We start from the raw sequence: 18598 nt of genomic DNA, 5'->3' as shown, positions 1-18598 counted from the left end.
AGAAAAAATTTGCAAAAGTAGATCTTCATTGTTTGATGGCAAGTATTTTGGTTTGCTAGCCTCTTTGTTGGAAAAATGTGCATCTAGTTTTCTTATTAGAATAGTAGTCAGTCATCTTCTTCGAATCCCCCAAGACAGCGCCCCTTACCAGCAGGAAGTAGTTTGGAAAGAACGACGCCCAAATTCCCAAATATTGTGTATAAACGTTTGTTTTCATTTAATTGGACTTTGTTATATAAAATTAAATAAAAAAATTTAAAAAAAAGAATAGTAGTCAGTCATTTGCATCTTTAATATCCTTTAGAAGCTGCTTAAGACATTCAAGGGAGACTGGAAGGGAAATAGTGTATTGTTAGGAGCACTTTCCCACCAGCCTGGTCCCACAGTCGCATCAGCCCCAAATAACACAGAGACACTGTATTAATTATGAAACTGTCAGCCGGTTACTAGCATTTCTTTTTGGCTAGCTCTGTCTTAAATATTAACTCATTTCTATCAACCTAAGTGTGTCCACATGATCTTATCTTACTGAAGAGAGGGTCTTGACCTCTTACTCCTCTTCATACTACATTTCAATTCCTCTCTACTACATCTCCCAAAATTCTCCTTGTCTCCTAGTCCTGCCTATCTTGCTTTCCTATTGGCCAACAGGTCTTTATTCATTAACCAAAAAGAGAAACACATTTATAGAATGGCACCTCCCATCAGTGTATCACTTAGGATAACTGTGTTCTACTATGGTAACAAGTAGTTCAGACAATACCAGGGGCTTGTAACAACAACGGTTCCATTTCTCACTCCTACCAAATTTCTATTATGGGTCATCAAAAAGGTTCACACTATAGTTCAAGTGACTGTGATGGCCTTGACTTGTAATCTTGATGCTACCTACCAATGGGGGGGGGGGACTAGGACCATCAATGACATGCCATTAAGAACTGAGAATTGGTGTGCCACATCTGTTCACAAGTCACTGGTCAGGATCAGTCACATGCCCCCTATCTACTCAGGAGGCATCCAGGAAGCATAGTACCATATGCCTGGGAAGTAGGGGGTGGGGCAGCCTGGACTTTCTCAGTGAGTGACAAAAAATGAATTCCTGCAGCATGCCACATGTAGGAACCAAATCCAAACCCTTTAACAGTAAGGAGAAGAGAAAGGCCATACTCTTTGCACAGCCTGAGCACATGGGACTACTTCCTTGAGTGACCTGCTGACAGAGAACTCACATCAGCCTTCAGGTGGCAGCTGTGGGTACATGCCAGGAGAAATCAATGTAGGCAGTGCCAAACTAGGTATCTATCCCCTCGCCTATCCACCCAGGACTCTATGACCAACCAAGAGGGTAGAAAGAGAGGCCAGGAAAGACACATGAAGACCATGGTACACATGACCTCTGGAGCTCTTACAAGGATGTGCAGTGCCCATGCTTCACCATCTAGAGACTCGGTCAGGTGATGTTTAAACCTAAATCAGGTAGTGAATACTCCAATACATAAGTGATAACTGACATCATAAATATGAATGAAACCATGTGGCCCGGGCATATGGAAAAACAAAAGGACTCAGGGCAGAAACCCAGGACAGCAATTGCAGAGCAGGGGCATGGAAGTAAAGACACCCAGTAAAGAGCCCAGTAAGAAGTGGAAGGAAGCAAAACTAAAACTGTGGTTCTTGGAATTCAAGTAGCTGAGATGGCACTAGGGCACTGCACTAAAGATAGCTTATCCTGACTGAGACACAATCCTTCTTACCCAACTGTATAGTTTGGCCATAGCAATGTCAGAGGAAGGGTGGCTATAGAAACCACAGAACAGGAAGTGGAAGGAGACAAGATAGGAAGGAAGGGAGTGTCATACTCACTTCCTCCCGTCATCACAACAATCCTGCAAGGCAGACTTGTTCTCTCTGCTTTAAAAATAAGGAAAGAGAGTTACTTATGGTAGCCCAGCTGAGAGATGAGGGAGTTAAGACTGAAGCTCAAGTCTGAGAAGCAGAGAACAAAGTCTTCCCACAAGCCACTGCCCCAGCACCTAAGCCACCTGCTTAGGTCACACAGCAATTGTCAGAACGGCCTCTTCCAGTGCCTGATATAAAAACACACTGAACAACAGGATAGGAACATGCCTACGTGTTAACGAGAGAAGTTGTGGAAGACAGCAGCAGCTTCCATCCTTTCTTCGTGACACCTTCTGTGTTTGTTTTCTGGGCTCCCAGAGTGTGTGTCTGAATTCCTTGGACTGAGATACCCCTTTGCTACAGTGCAAAGATGCTGAGCTGCCAAACTCATGTTCCAGCCTGTGCCTCTTTGAAGAACCAGCTTGAACTGATTGTTCTTCAGCTTTTCACATAAAATTACAGAACATGAGGCCCACAGCTTTGCCCTAAGTTGTCAACAGGTTTTAATTGTCTCTGCTTTTCCGTACACACAGATGGCTATGCTAAGCTGCTCTGAGCAGACCTCTGCTGTCTCCAGTAAGAACAAAACAAATATAACAAATGGAATCCACTTGAAAAGAAAAATTATAACCAAGTCCAAAATAGCTGCTTCCCCCCCCCCCACCTCCCCAAGGTAAGTGTTACATAAAGGAAAACAGTAAATGAACCTGGGAAAGAATGGAGGCAAGAGTTTTTTAAAAAGCATAAGGAAATTGTTAATTTGTGAAAAGAGATATAAGAATAGTCGAGAAAACTAAGTGAAATCAGGATAGCTGAATACAGCTCATGAGCCATATGCCTCTCCCACAATGGCTGAAAATTTGGCACAACGCTTCTGTAGGTGACAATGTCATGTTACAATGTCAAAAAGCTAGACACTAATTTAGAGAAATTTAGAAAAACAAGAAATTCTTTTTGCTGATGAAGTCTATCATAAGCTATTAGTTTCAGGTTTCTTTGTCCAAGGTCATTAAGATCTGCTACAAATGACCAAACAGATCCACGATTACAAATCTGTCTTCAAAACAGTAGGCCAACCAAGGTATATGCAATGCCATATAGAAACAAAGTTGAAAAGAAAACATAATTTTATAAAAGTGATTGAAGAGAACATTCTGGTTCCAGAACATGGAGAAATAGAGCTGGAACCAAGCTTGAAGCTGCCACACTACTGGCTAAGTTTCATAGCACCAGAAGGAGCCATACAGGCTGCTAAGAAAGAAAAGTCATCAACTGTCTTAGCCTACTATGAACCCTGAGAGCTATAATATTGGACTATCAGGCAAGATGTACATTGGTGTAAGTAGCATGACTGCTGTGGGGGTAAGCAACCACTTTCTGATTAGATTTGAAACTTTCACAGGAGAGAATTCATGCCTGTTATTGTCAACATGGCTGGAAAGGCCACAGATCTTACTAGAAGAATCCACTACTATTGGTTTGCTAAACTGACATGTTGACTAACTGCCTTCTGCACGTTTGTATTTATTTACATAAACTAATGTTGCTTTCTATGAGTCAAGCTCCCATCTTCAGTGGGTGATAGCATAGAAAGACTCATAACTGGTCACAGTGTAGAGAATAAGTGACTGAGAAGTTCTCAGCCCTAAAATGAGCATCAACAAGCTCCCCCCAAGGTTCAGAGAACACCACAGAACAGAAACAGAAAGGATGTCAAAGCCAGAGTTTGGGAAGGGATGCTATAAAAAGTCTTCTAGACATGATTCAGCTGATGAATCTGTAACCTCATAGCAACCTTGTTTACCTGCACAATACTGAACCCACCAACATTCCATTACAGATGGAGAGGGGCTCATGGGGCCCTGATCCTTCGTAATGAAATACAGTCTATATGGCTAGGCCTGGGGAGTCATAGTCCTTGATGATGTAACATTGGGAAAGTTTTCCTTGTGCAAATACTACCATATACATCCACACTCATTAAGCATCCATAATTAAACAGAGAATGTCACAAAACAATATGTAATTAGAAATGGAACATTGGAAAAAAGAAGGGGTTTGGAGGGAGGTATAAAAGACTAATGAAGGAGATATAATCTAAGTAATATATTTTTGAAAGGATAAATAATAAAGGGACAAGTAATGAGAGCTGTGAAAGACTGCATCACAGAAAATATCTTGAACAAAAAAGTGAGTTAAGCACCATTTGCATGATTGACTTCCAAGTTCCAGCTAGAGATAATAATTATGAGATCAAGTATATATGGTCCAAAGGTAAAAACATGTCATGTGATAGAATAAATTGATAAATTATGCTCCATGAAGGCTTTACCAAATAATATTCCTGTCAAAAACATGAGAAACTTCTATGGTTTCCATACCATTATTACAAATGTAGTAGCTAAATTAAAAATTAATAAGTAATGAGACATCAGAACTTAATTTTATTCTCTTATTACAAATAAAGTTGTTCATTAATATGTTTAAGGAGCATTATTTACATTTCTTTTATGATGAATTTTCTATCTTTTCATATTTATCATTTTTACTGGCTATTTTGACTTCCTACTTATTTAGTAAATATCTTCACACAAACCATATATACATCTTCACACATGCATTCACATATACATATGTATGCACACACATAAACATATATATATGCACATATATACATATATATACACAAACATACACACACATATACACCTGATGTATGTAAATTTTTATTTACATTGATTATACTTTCCTTCCTATTTAATATCTAAATTTAAGTTTTGTATTCATAACACATTAGATAAGAATCTAATTTTAGGCCAGACCCTTCCTGCCACTGAGGAGGCAGAACAAAGCACCTAGTATCAGGCATCATTCCTGCCCTGCCCCTCCACCCTCTGTTAGAGAAAGAGAAGAGGATGGAGCCTTGAACCCATACCCCCCAGGAGAGAGAAAGACCCTACCTGTACCCTCTGGAAGAAGAGATGGGAAGAGGACAGTATAAGAACATATCCAACAACAGAAGGACTTATATGATACCACCAGAGTCTAGGGATTCTATGCCAGCAAGACCTGAGTATCCAAACACAGATGAAGCAAAAGAGAAGGACCTTAAAAACAACTTCATGAAAATGATAGATGCCCTCAAAGAGGATATGAGAAAATTCCTTAAAGAAATGGAAGAAAAAAATGCAAGATCAATAAATCTCTTACAGAAAGCAAGGAAAGGGGGGGAGGACAAAAAACAATCAAACAGATGAAGGAAACAATTCAAAAAGTTCATGACCTGAAAACTGAAATAGAAACAATAAAGAAAACACAAACTGAGGAAATGCTGGAAATAGAAAAGCTGGATAAATAATCAGGAACTATAGATGCAAGCATAACCAACAGAATACAAGAGATGGAAGAGAGAATTTCAGGCACTGAAGATAAGCTAGAGGAAATAAACTCATCAACCAAAGAAAATCTTAAATCCAACAAATCATTAACACAAAATGTCCACACAATGTGGGACACTGTGAAAAGACCAAGCCTAAGAATAGCAGGTGTACAAGAAGGTGAAGAAGCCCAGCTCAAAGGTGCAAAAAACATATTCAACAAAATTGTTGAAGAAAAGTTTCTCAACCTGAAGAAGGACATGGCTATGAAAGTAAAAGAAGCTTACCAAATACCAAACAAATCAAACCAAAAAAAGGTCTCTTTGCCACATAATAATCAAAACACCAAACATACAGAAAAAAGAAAGAATATTAAGAGCAGCAAAGGAAAAAGGCCAAGAAACATATAAAGACAGACCTATCAGAATTACACCTGACTTTTCCGTGGAAACTCTGAAATCCAAAAGGTCCTGGATAGATGTTCTACAAACACTAAGAGACTACAGATGCCAGCCCAGACTGCTATACCCAGCAAAACTCTCTCAATCACTATAGATTGAGAAAAAGAGATATTCCATGACAAAATTAGATTTACACAATACCTATCCACAAATCCAGCCCTACAGGAAGTTCTGGAAAGAAAACTCCAAACCAAGGAAGTTAACTGCACTCACAAAAACATAGGCAATCGATAATCCTACTTTACCAACAGCCTAAAGAAAAAGCACGGTAAATCTACTCACAATACCAACAACAACAAATCCAAAACAAACAAGAATTAACAATCAGTGGTCCTTAATTTCCTTCAATATTAATGGTCTTAACTCACTTATAAAAAGACATGGGCTAACAGAATATATATGAAAACAGAATCCATCCTTGTGCTGCATACAAGAAACACAGCTCAACTTTAAAGGCAGACACTACCTCAGAGTAAAGGGTTGGGGAAAAGATTTTCCAATGAAATGGACCCAAGAAACAAGCTGGTATAGCTATCCTAATATCCAACAAATTAGACTTCAAACTGAAATCAATCAAAAGAGATGAAGAAAGTCATTTCTTATTCATGACAGGAAAAATCCATCAGGAAGAACTCTCAATTCTGAACATCTATGCCCCAAATATAAAGGCACCCACATTCATAAAAGGAACATTATTAAAACTCAAATCTCACATAAAACCTCACACACTTACACTGGAAGACTTCAACATCCCACTCTCATGAATAGACAGGACCACCAGACAGAAACTTAAAGAAACAAACAAACAAACAAACAAACAAACCTAACAGAAGTTATGACCCAATTGGGTTTAATAGACATTTATAGAAAATTCCATCCAAACACAAGATAATATACCTTTTTCTCAGCTTCACATGGAACCTTCTCTAAAATCGACCACATACTCAGCAATAGAGACAACTGCAACAGATATAAAAATATTAGAATAAACCCCTGTATCTTTATCAGACCGCCATGCTTTAAGGTTAGAATTCAACAACAGCACAAATTGCAGAAACCCTACAAACTCATGGACACTGAACAGTGCACAATTGCACCATTCCTGGGTCAAGGAAGAAATAAAGAAAGATTTCCTAGAATTCAATGAGAATAAAGACACAACATACCCAAACTTATGGTACACTTTGAAAGCAGTACCAAGAGGAAAGTTCATATAGCACAAAGTGCCCACATGAAGAAACTGGAGGATAGTCACATTAGAGAATTAACGGAACAACTGAAAGCTCTAGAACAAAAAGAAGGAAACTCACTTCTGAGGAGTAGACACCAGAAAATAATCAGTATGAGGGCTGAAACCACTAAAGTAGAAACAAAGAAAACAAGTCAAAGAATCAATGCAACAAAGAGTGGTTCTTCGAGAAAATGAGATAGGCAAACCTCTATCCAAACTAACCAAAAAGCAGAGAGGGAAAATGCAAATTAACAAAATCAGAAATGAAAAGGGGGACATAGCAATAGACATGGAGGAAATCCAGAGACTCTTCAGGTCATACTTTGAAAACCTGTACTCCACAAAATTTAAAAATTTAAAGGAAATGGACAATTTCCTGGATAGATAACTTACCAAAATTAAATCAAGAACAGATAAGCAATTTAAATAGACCTATAACCCCTAATGCTATAGAAGCAGTCATCAAAAGGAAACCACATGATCATCTTACTAGATACCGAAAAAGCCTTTAACAAATCTGACACTCCTTCATGATAAAGGTCTTGGAGAGATCAGGAATAACAGAAACATACCTAAGAATAATAAAAGCAACATATAGTAACTGACAGCCAACATCAAACTAAATGGAAAGAAACTCAATGTGATTCCTCTAAAATTAGGAACAAGACAAGGCTGCCCTCTCTCTCCATATCTCTTAATTATTGTAACTGAAGTTCTAGCTAGAGCAATAAGCCAACAAAAGGAGATCAAGGGGATACAAATTTGAAAGGAAAAAGTCAAACTTTCATATTTGCAGATGATATGATAGTTTACATAAGTGACCTGAAAAACTGTATAGCAAGAAGTTTGTGTCTTTAAATGTAGAAATTAAAGAAGATACCAGAAAATGGAAAGATCTCCCATGCTCTTGGATAGGTAGGATCATCATAGTAAAATGGCAATCTTGGCAAAAGCAATCTACAGATTTAAATGCAATCCCTGTCAAAATCACAGCACAATTTTTCACAGACCTTGAAAAGATAATACTCAACTTTATATGGAAAAACAAAAGACCCAGCAAAGCCAAAACAACTCTGTACCATAAAGGAAATTCCAGAGGCATCACCCACCATCCCTGAATTGAAGTTCTACTATAGAGCTATAGATCTGAAAACAGCTTGGTACTGGCACAGTAAATAAATAAATACATAATAGGTAGACCAATGGAATTGAATTGAAAATCCTGATATTAACCCACACAGAATAGTAAGGGGGAGTGCCCTTGAAGGAATTGGTACAAGAGACTGCTTCCTGAACATAACATCCAGTAGCACAGACACCGAGATCAACAATAAATGGGACCTCCTGAAACTGAGAAGCTTCTGTAAGGCAAAGGACACAGTCAACAAGACAAAATGGCAGCCCACAGAATGGTAAAAGATCTTTACCAACCCCACATCTGACAAAGGGCTTATCTCCAAAATATACAAAGAACTTAAGCTAGTCATGAAAACACCAAATACTCCAATTAAAAAGTGGGTACAGAACCAAATAGATAATTCTCAATAGAAGAATACAAACTGGCTGAAAGATACTTAAAGTGTTCAACATCCTTAGCTATCAGGGAAATGCAAATCAAAACAACTCTGAGATACCATCTTACTCCTGTCAGAATGGCTAAAATCAAAAGACAGTTTGTGTTGCAAAGGATGGAAAAGGGGGCAGACTCCTCCACTGCTGGAAGGAGTCCAAACTCATATAGTCATTTTGGAAATCAGTATGGCAGTTCCTCAGGAAAATGGGAATCATTCTACCACAAGATCCAGCAATTCCACTTTTAGGCATATACCCAAAAGATGCATATCCATGCAACAAGGACATCTGTTCAACTATATTTGTAGCAACATTATTTGTAATAGCTAGAACCTGGAAACAACCTAGATGCCCCTCAATTGAAGAATGGATAAAGAAAATGTGGTACATTTACACAAAGGAGTATTAGTGAGAAAAAAAAATGGAATCTTGAAATTCCCAGGCAAATTGGTAGAACTAGAAGAAACCATCCTGAGTGGTAACCTGAGAGGTGACACAGTCACAAAAAGACAAACATGGTATGTACTACCTCATATATGGATAATAAGTGATGGGATATGTCATTCTGTAAATATGTTTCTCTTATTTGTTAATAAATAAAGCAGTGTTGGCCAATAGGAAAGTAATATAGGTGGGGTGAGGAGACAAGGAGGTTTCAGGGAGAGGTAGGAGATTCAACATGGAGAACAGAGAGAACAGAACTTGGGACCCTCTCTCCAGTAAGTCAAGACCACGTGAAAACAATTAATATAATGGTTAATTTTTCAGGCAGAGCTAGCCAATAAGAAATGCTAGTAACAGGCCAATAGCTTTATATCTAATACAGCATCTCTGTGTGTTATTTGGGGCTGGTGCGGCTGTGGGACCAGGCCAGCAGAAAAACATGCTCATAACAATTAGACATAGAGCAAAGGATTACCACCCTATAATCCATACCTCCAGAGAAGCTAGAAAACAAGGAGGACCCTAAGGGAGACATACATGGTCCCCCAGAGAAGGGGAAAGGGACCAGATCTCCTGAGAAAATTGGGAGTTGGGGCAGTGAGGGGAGAGGGGATTAGGAGAAAGAGGAGGGGAGAGGAGAACATGAGGGTGTAAGTCTGGGGAAGAGTAGAAGAGAGCAATAAAAAAGATATCATAATAGAGGGAGCCATTATAAGTTTAAAGAAAAATCTGGCATTAGGGAAATGTCCAGAGACCTACAAGGATGACCCCAACTAATAATCTAAGCAACAGTGGAGAGGCTACCTTAAATGCCCTTCCCTGATGAGATTGATGACTAACTTCTAGCCATCCTAGAGCTTTCATCTAACAGCTGATGGAAGCAGAAGCAGGCACCCACAGCTAAATACTGAGCAGAATTCCTGGAATCCATTTTCAGAGAGGGAGAAATGATGAGCAAAGGAGTCAAAATCAGACTGGATAAACCCACCGAAACAGCTGACCTGAAAAGGGGGGAGCTCATAGACCCCAGACCCATAACTGGGAAACCAGCACAGGACAGATCCAGACCCCCTGAATATGGGTCTCAGTTAGGGGGCGTGGGCAGTCTATGGGGCCTCTGACAGTGAAACCAGGATGTATCTCTGGTGCATGAAAGGACTTCGGGAGCACATTCCACATGGAGGGATACTTCCCTTACCCTGCAGACACAAGGGAAGGCCTAGGCCCCACCCCAAATGACTTGACAGATTTTGGTGATCCCTCCTGGAAGCCCTCACCCTCCCTGGGGAGTGGATGGGAATAGGAGGGGGCATGGGAGGGTGGGAGAGAGAAAGAACTGGGATATGTAAAATAAGGAAACCATTTTTAAAAAAGACAAAAATACAATCTAATTTTGTCTAAATGATTGTATTGTAAAGATCAACTTACACCATTAATTAAATTTCACTATATTAAAATGTCATTCCTTTGTCCACTTAATTATTGTATATATTTAGGGATGCTTTTAGACTTTCTATCTAGTTTGCTTACTTCCCATTTGGCAATGTACCAATACTGGATTATTTCCTCTTTTTTGTTGTTGTTGGTTTTTTTGTTTGTTTGTTTGTTTGTTTTTGTTTGTTTGTTGTTTGTTTGTTTCAAAACAGGGTTTCTCTGTGTAACAGCCCTAGATGACTTGGAACTCACTTTGCAGACCAGGTTAATCTTGAACTTACAGAAATCTGCCTGCCTCTGCCTCCAAAGTGCTGGGATTAAAGGTATTTGCCACCACCCAGCCATATTTTTCAATACTGGTAGTTTTACAGTATGTTTTGGAATCAGAAAAGAGTGGTCCCCATTTCTTAAAATTTCTGACTACTCACACATTTACTTTTCACATATTTATTTATGTATTGTGCATATGTGTGTGTGTATGTGTGTGTGTGTGTGTGTGTGTGTGTGTGCGTGTGCATGTCATGGCACACGTGTGGAAGTCAAATGACAACTTGTGAGAGTGGGTTCTCTTCTTTCCATCCTGTAATTTGCAGGGATCAAATTCAGGTCTGCAAATGTTTACAGTTCTGAAAGGAAGGGTATCCTGATTGTCAGGAGACAAGCTATAGCTGTGAAGGGAAGGTATCCTGGATACCTACAGGGGTAGAGAGAAAGATGTCCTGACTGTTGGGAAGTCAGGCTATACCTACAGCTATGTTCTGGGTGGGGGCAGGTCTCCCCACAGGATTCAGCAATCCTGATCCTCTATGAAAGAACCATTACAACTCAACTCCACTAGACTAAGAGAGTCTCCCAGTAGAGATGCCCATTGCTTCCCTGCTCCACTCCACCAAAAGAAAGTCTTTACCCAAAACCCTCTCAAGAGAGTTACTGGGTGGGAGGAATCCAGGAGAGTGGCTTCCTATGCCAGGGTGGGAAGGGCAGCTCCCAATTGAACAGGCACAAGGCTTTTATAAAGCTTCTTAAGGTTGGAGTTTTTCTAGTGTGAAGATTTTCAGGATAGGAATTAGTTTGATTTCAATCCTTGAGCTTGGACAAACTCAGGGATTGGCTGAATTTCTTGCTCAGGGGTTGGTTGGTTGGTTGGTTGGTTGGTTGGTTGGTTGGTTGGTTGATTTCATTCTCAAGGATTGGTTGGTTTAGTGCTCAGTTGGTCAGCGACAAAGTGTGTTTCTTTGGCCCTAGTTTTAGGGCCAATGTGTATTTGTTTCACTAGCCCCTTTTTAACCTTTTGGCACTGGTTTCAGGGCCACGGTGTATTTCTTTCACTGGCCCTGATTTCAGGGTCAGAGAGTGTGTTTCATTGGCTGGTCCTTTTACCATACATGATCATCAGGCTTAGTTGCAAGTGCTTTTACCCACTGAACCATCTCTCTAGCCTTTAGATATTATTTCTAATCAACTTTTCTAGTTAAAAGATTGTTGGAATCGCATTGCTCTTATAAACTGGGGGCAACTAAGTTCTTCTTGAGAGAACTTTATGAGGTTGAGTTATTCTGCACAGTGGCAATTCCTGCTTTCCCCATTATGGTTATTTACTGAATGTGGGAGCAGCAAAGGTTCTCTCCAGGCACTAAGATGTCAAGCTCCTGATACCGAGTATGCAGAGTCTTCATTAGAATGACTTATAGCCTAACTTTGGCTTAACGCTCTGTTCTCATTTTTGTAAAGATATTCAGGAACTTTAGGCTTCTCTGCATGTCCCATTTGCACACCACAGGCTGAACCATATCTAAATGAGTCACTCTCATGTGGAATAAATATCATCTAATAATGTTTGACCTCCAAGTGCTCTGAAATTAGTTAAATATATTTACATAACCCAAAACACAGCTTCCCTCATCCAGAAACAGCAGGAGGTATCACTCCATGAAAAAGCATATTAAATTATCTCATTTGGAAACACTTCAGAAAACAACCATTGTTGATTAGCACGTGACAGTTCACTTTGAAGGATATCAAATTTATTTCACATCTTATGGTCTTGATAATTTTCCTTATTGATTATTCTCACTGTATAATGGTCAAATTATCAAATTATCTGATTTTTCATTTGTGTATTTTATACTTGATTGCTAGAAGGACACTGTCCACTGATTATAAACTAATTCTTCTAGGGTCACACCATGTGTCTATCAGTGAGTTAAGATTAAAGGAAAGAAGTGTCATGCCATCCCATGAATGAACTAGCTCACCTAGAGACATTGAGCCAAGCATAGGTCAGAAGCACAGCCTTTCCATCTGAACCATCATTAACATCAATTGGCTGGCCACAACCTATGCATAGTTCTATAGTGGACTTAAAATTATTAAGTTATTCTCCTGGACTCACTACTAATCCACAGAATACTATATAAGGAAACAAAAATAGATTTATGTGACAATATGAATAAGAATGACCTCCATTAGTCACCAGGGAGTGTGACTATTTAAAAGGATTAGAAGGATTAAGAGGCATGGCCTTGTTGGAGAAAGTGTGTCATGGGAATGGGCTTTGAGGTTTCAAAAGCCTATACCAAGCCCAGAATGTCCTCTCTCTCTCTCTCTCTCTCTCTCTCTCTCTCTCTCTCTCTCTCTCTCTCTCTCTCTTTCAGGATATAGCTCTCAGCTACTTGCCCAGTGCCTGCCTGCAATGCTGCCATGCCCTCTGCCATGATGAAAGTGAACTAAACTCCTGAAATCATAAGCAATTCCCCAATTAAATGCTTTCTTTTATTGAGCTATGAGCTGCTTGGTCATGGAGTCTCTTCACAGCAATAGAACATTGACTAAGACAATTAGAGATTGTCTTCCAAACAGCTTGAAGTTTACCTTGAAGCATAAGCGCACGTGCACGCGCGTGCGCACACACGCACACACACACACACACACACACACACACACACACTATTGAAATAGTATTGCCTCTGTCCATGAGGTCCATGCTTTCCATTTGTTTAAATGCACATATTGAGGGTAGCAGGTTATCTGCAGATCTCTACCTTTCCTTCCTCTCCTCCAATCCAATCCCCCAGTCACATGCCCAACTCTCTAGCAGACTACCTGCTGTGTCGCCCAACCCCCAGTTCATACCATTTACACAGATCTTCCCTTTCAACCTTCCTTCCCCCATGCATCATCTTATCCCAGCCCCCAACTAGAACAGACATGCCCTGGAAATCCCCAGGCCACTCTGTCCAGGAAAGCAGGTAGACTAACTGCAGACCTTCATTTCCTCCTTTCTTCCAAATTCAATCCCCCAGACTCATGTGCAGCTCTGTAGTAGACCACCTGTTGTGGCCTCTCCTTCCTTCTGCCCCCAACTCTGGTGGACACAGAAATGCTCCCCTTGAACTTCCTTCTCTTTTCACCACTCTATCCCAGTTGCCAACCAGCAGGCATTCTCTGGGAACCTAGAAAAGCAAGTAGGCTAGCAAAACAGGTAGTCAAGCTTCAGGCTGCTACTCTTCCTCCTCTCCTCCCAATCCAGTCCCCAGCTCTGTGGCTGAATACCTGTTGTTTCCTCCCTTTACTCTCTACCCCACCCCATGTTCCCAGGGGGTTAAGTAGATCACTATGGAACACCCAGCTTTCATCCCCCCCCCATGGACTCCTTCCACAGCCCTCTCTGCTCCTTGCCCATCCCCACTCCTTAGAGCAGCCCCAAATACCTATAAGTACATTTTACCCTTAAATACCAGTGACCACATATATCAGGATTTTAGAAGAATTCCCACCAGGCAACACACAGACACCACACCCTCCTAAAAACCTGAGTAGGTAACAGAGACACTTATTCAAACATGCTCATTGCTGCTCTCTTCATAATAGCCAGAATTTGAAACAACCTATATGTCCCTCGACAGAAGAATGGAAAAAGAAAATGTGATACATTTACATAATGGAATATTACTCAGCCATTGTGAAAATGAAATCATGAAATTCATAGATGAGTGCTTAGAACTGGGAAAAAAAAAAACTACCCTAGATCTGAAAAAGAAATCCAGAAAAATGAAAAAAAGAAATGAATGAGGTAATCCAGACCCTGTTGCATGATAAATAAAAGACCCAGAGACTGATATCAGGGTTTAAGCTTCAAGCTGAAGATCAGAGAAGCAAAGCAACCAGCCATTCACTCTCACTCTACCTCAGGTTGATAGGGCTGATCCAGTCTGCTCATCAGTGTGGCTGGAGAACAATCCTAAAACTGACCACTGAAGACCCTGTTCCTATCTTTTATACCCCTTTAATGCCTTCACCCTCTTCTACTCTGACAGATAATAAGAATGAGATAAATGCTCCCAATGCTTTAACTTTATTGGGCCTGTAATGCCAACAGAAAGAGAACTTGGGAAGTTGTCAGGGACTCCTCTTAACTAAGAACTGATCCCCGCACACATGAAAGGAAGAGTTCCAGGGATAAACGGGTGCTCAAAGGTACAGGCAGAATCACCCCCAGGGACACAATGTGCTTGCATTCCCACTGGTGAATGGAGAAAAGCCTCAAAGACACAGAGCACTAAGCAAGTCCTCAAAAAGTAGTTATCTCTTATAAGCCATCTGTCAAGGCCTTCCTGGTCAGTCTCTCCACTCTTGGGCTGCAACTGCAAAATTACTTCAAACTAGAGACTTACAATACAATTTCATTTCTGGAAATTTTGGAGTCTGGAAAGTCCAAAATGTAGAGATGGGAACAAAACGAACGTCCAAAATGTAGAGATGGGAACAAAACGAACGTGTCTATTTTGAACGGGAGAAATTACAAAGGAGGAGAAAGTAATGGATCCTACATCCAAACCTTAGCAAGGCAAATACTATCCGACTTTAGGGCTCAAGAATAATAATGTCTTTGCCTTCAGAAAATGGTGGCCCCACATATGTAGATAAGATCTGTATCCCCAAGGGTCTTCTAGTTGGGGATCACAACCTCAAATACCTCAGGCATCTAAAACTCGTTAGTAGGAGGGTTAGACAGATGGCTCATCAGTTAAAAACATTAGCAAGCTGCTTTTGCAAAGGACCAGGCATAATTCCCAGCACCCACATGGCAGCTCTCAACTGTCATAACTCCAGCTCTGGGAGATCTGGTGCTGTCTTCTGTATTCTTAGGGCATATATAAACAGGCAAAATACCCATACACATAAAAATAACTTTTAAATAAATAAATTTTTAAAAGTTCCACCTCAGACAATGGAACTAGGATGTATTCCTAGTGCACAAAAGGACTTTGGGGGGCACGGCCCCCATGAAGGGATACTCCCTTAACCTAGAGACAGGAGAGAAGTCCTAGTCCCTACTCCAAATAACTTGACAGATTTAGATGACCCCTCCTGGAGGGCATCACCCTACATGTGGAGTAGGGGGGAGGGAGGGGGCATGAGAGGGTGGGAGAGAGGGAAAGAGGGAGAGAGGGAGAGGGAACTGGGATTGATATGTAAAATAAAAATAAATAAATTAATTTTTTAAAAAAGTTAATCTTGTGGTCTCTGCATTGTGTTTACGGCCATTCTTCCATGCCTTGAGTAGTACATACAATAGTCAAATACAGAAGTTCCACCATCTTCCTCCATCTCATTCCTGCTCCTGTCCCTTCAACTCAAATTGCTGCTGTTTCTGGGGGAGTCTCTCAACACTTTTCTTAGAAATAACCCCACCATTGTGCTTCCCCCTAGAACTGGGGAAGTCCATTATTATTGTATAGCAATGTGTACTTTCTTCTCATTTTAAACACATACCCATCTCCATCTGTGTCATTACCAGAATGGTTTTTAAGGTACACATTTTAGCAGCATTGTTTCTGATTGTTAATAATAGTGAAATGTCTTTATCATGTCTTCTAGTTAAATTTCCCACATGTTCTCCACACTGGGTGTGCCGCTGAGATAGATGAGCTGGGCCAGCACATCCTAAGCACTGGGAAGGTGTTAAGCACCATCAAAACGTAGTTGAAATTTGTTAAAATTTCTGGTAGTGTTAATGATACATTCTTTACATTTACTTTTTAAGAACTCATTCTGATGTTCATTTTCCTGCACATGAGCAATGACATGAGGGTTGGGGTGGTTTCAAGTTAGCAGCCACTACACCACTGGTTCTCAACCTGTGGGTCAAATGACTTTTTCACAGGGGTCACCTAAGACCAAAAGAAAACACAGGTATTTGATTCATCACAGTAGCAAAATTCCAGTTGTGAAGTAACAATGAAAATAATTTTAGGGTTGGGGGTCGCCACAACATGAGGAACTGTATTAAAGGGTCACAGCATTCAGAAGATTGAGAACCACTGCTCTAGACTCTCTCTTACTGCCCAGGCTTCCTTAAAAGAGGACCATCTTCCTAACAGCAATTGGATCACCCTTAAGCCTGTACAAGGTGTCCTGAACACTCCACAGATGCCTTAAGGCGGTGCTGCTAGAGCTCCATCAGATGCTACTGTGACTGGCCTACCTCCTATAAGTACAGTTCATCTGGGGTTTGCTATCACAAGTCATAATGTTCCTTTTCCTCTTTGGCCAGAAAGGGGTCACTTTCTCTGGTGGAAGGAATATAACTGACACTGAGTCAAAGGTATGGTTGGCCCAAAACCATGGCTGTGATTTGTCACAAACAAATGGCTATGGTTGGCCCCAAAGTCCTTTGTGAGGTTATATAAGCAGGCTACACAGGGTCATGAGTGGGCTGGGAAACACTACCTGGGATACCTTCCCTAGCATTGTAACACCAGACCCTTTCTCAAATAATCCTTTGCTGCTAATGTCCGGTAGGATGGAATGAAGAAACAGAAGTATCAGAGAGGGTAAAATCAAGAGCAGCAGGCACTTGGTAATTAAAAAGTGTTAGCCTTAGTGACCACTTGACAGCCTTCTTAGTTCCATTTGCTGTGATGAACTACACTACCAAAAAGCATCAGAGGGGAGAAGCCAGTTTATTCCACTTACAAATACAAATACAGCACTGAGGGAAAGTCAGATCAAAAAGTCAAGCAGCTGGTCATAACATGTCCAGTCAAGAGCAGAGAGAGACAAATGTACATATGCCTCCTGCTTGGTTACACTCAGCTAGCTTTCTTCACTCTTAGGTAATTTACAGCTCATTCCAGGAAACAAAGCTGCTCACATTCACTGTGGGTCTTCCCACATCAGTTATCAATCAAGGCAATCTGCCACAGGCATGTCCACAGGCCAGCCTGGTCTAAACAACTGTTCCTCATTAGGACTCTCTCCCCAGAGGAATCTAAGCTGAAGCACATTGACAAATAAAACCAACCACTGCAACCACTAAAAAGGTCCCCAGAGCCTCAGAGATGGTCCTAGAAACTTGTGCCCACTTCCCATCTCTAAGGGGAGGCAGTGCAATAGTCCAAATTGTAAATGGTGCTTGATGTATGAGCTCCAAACACAGAGCATCAGTAACCACCACCTGCCAGCTGGTGAGAACCCAATGGTCTCAGAGGTAGCCTTGGTAATTCTTACTCACCTTCCCTCTTGCACCATTATGCTCCATGGCTTGGTACCCAGTTTCTGAGCATTGAACCATAGATTCTGAGCAGTCTGTTGGTAAATCTTGCTTGACAGCAGAATAGAAGGATCTCATTACCATGATCAAACACCTGTTTCTAAGTGAGCCTGGCCATTTTTTTGTTTTCACTTTTAAATTTTTTTTTCATAACAGCCACAGTTCCCCCTCCTTCCTCTCCCCCCATACCCCTTCATTCTACCCCACCCCCTAAATTCATTCTTCCTCCATCTCCATCAGATGGAGTAAGGCCTCCCTTGGGAATTAACAAAACATGGCATATCAAGTTGAGGCAAGACCAAGCTCCTTCCCCCTGTATCAAGGCTGAACAAGGCATTCCAACATAGGGAGTAGATTTCAAAGAGTGGAGCTTAGCCATTCTTACTTAGTTCCTAAATGTCTTTGTTGGGTACTCCAACTCCTGAGCAAAGTTGACTGTTCATACCAACTCCAGAGTACAGTCTTAACAAATGCAGGCTTGCAAGTCAATGCAGAAGCTATCATTGGGCTGTATAAGGAGTCTTGCAGCCAGCTGTCAAGTCCTTCTCAGACATAAGTCCAGAGAACTATAACACTAGCTACTGCCAAAGTTCAAGATCCCCAACACCTGAGGTCTCTATGAAAA

The sequence above is a fragment of the Phodopus roborovskii genome, unplaced genomic scaffold (genome assembly GCF_943737965.1).
Source record: "Phodopus roborovskii unplaced genomic scaffold, PHOROB, whole genome shotgun sequence".
Classification (NCBI taxonomy): domain Eukaryota; kingdom Metazoa; phylum Chordata; class Mammalia; order Rodentia; family Cricetidae; genus Phodopus; species Phodopus roborovskii.
The sequence above is the reverse complement of the archived record's forward strand: the minus strand, read 5'-3'. Positions refer to the sequence as shown.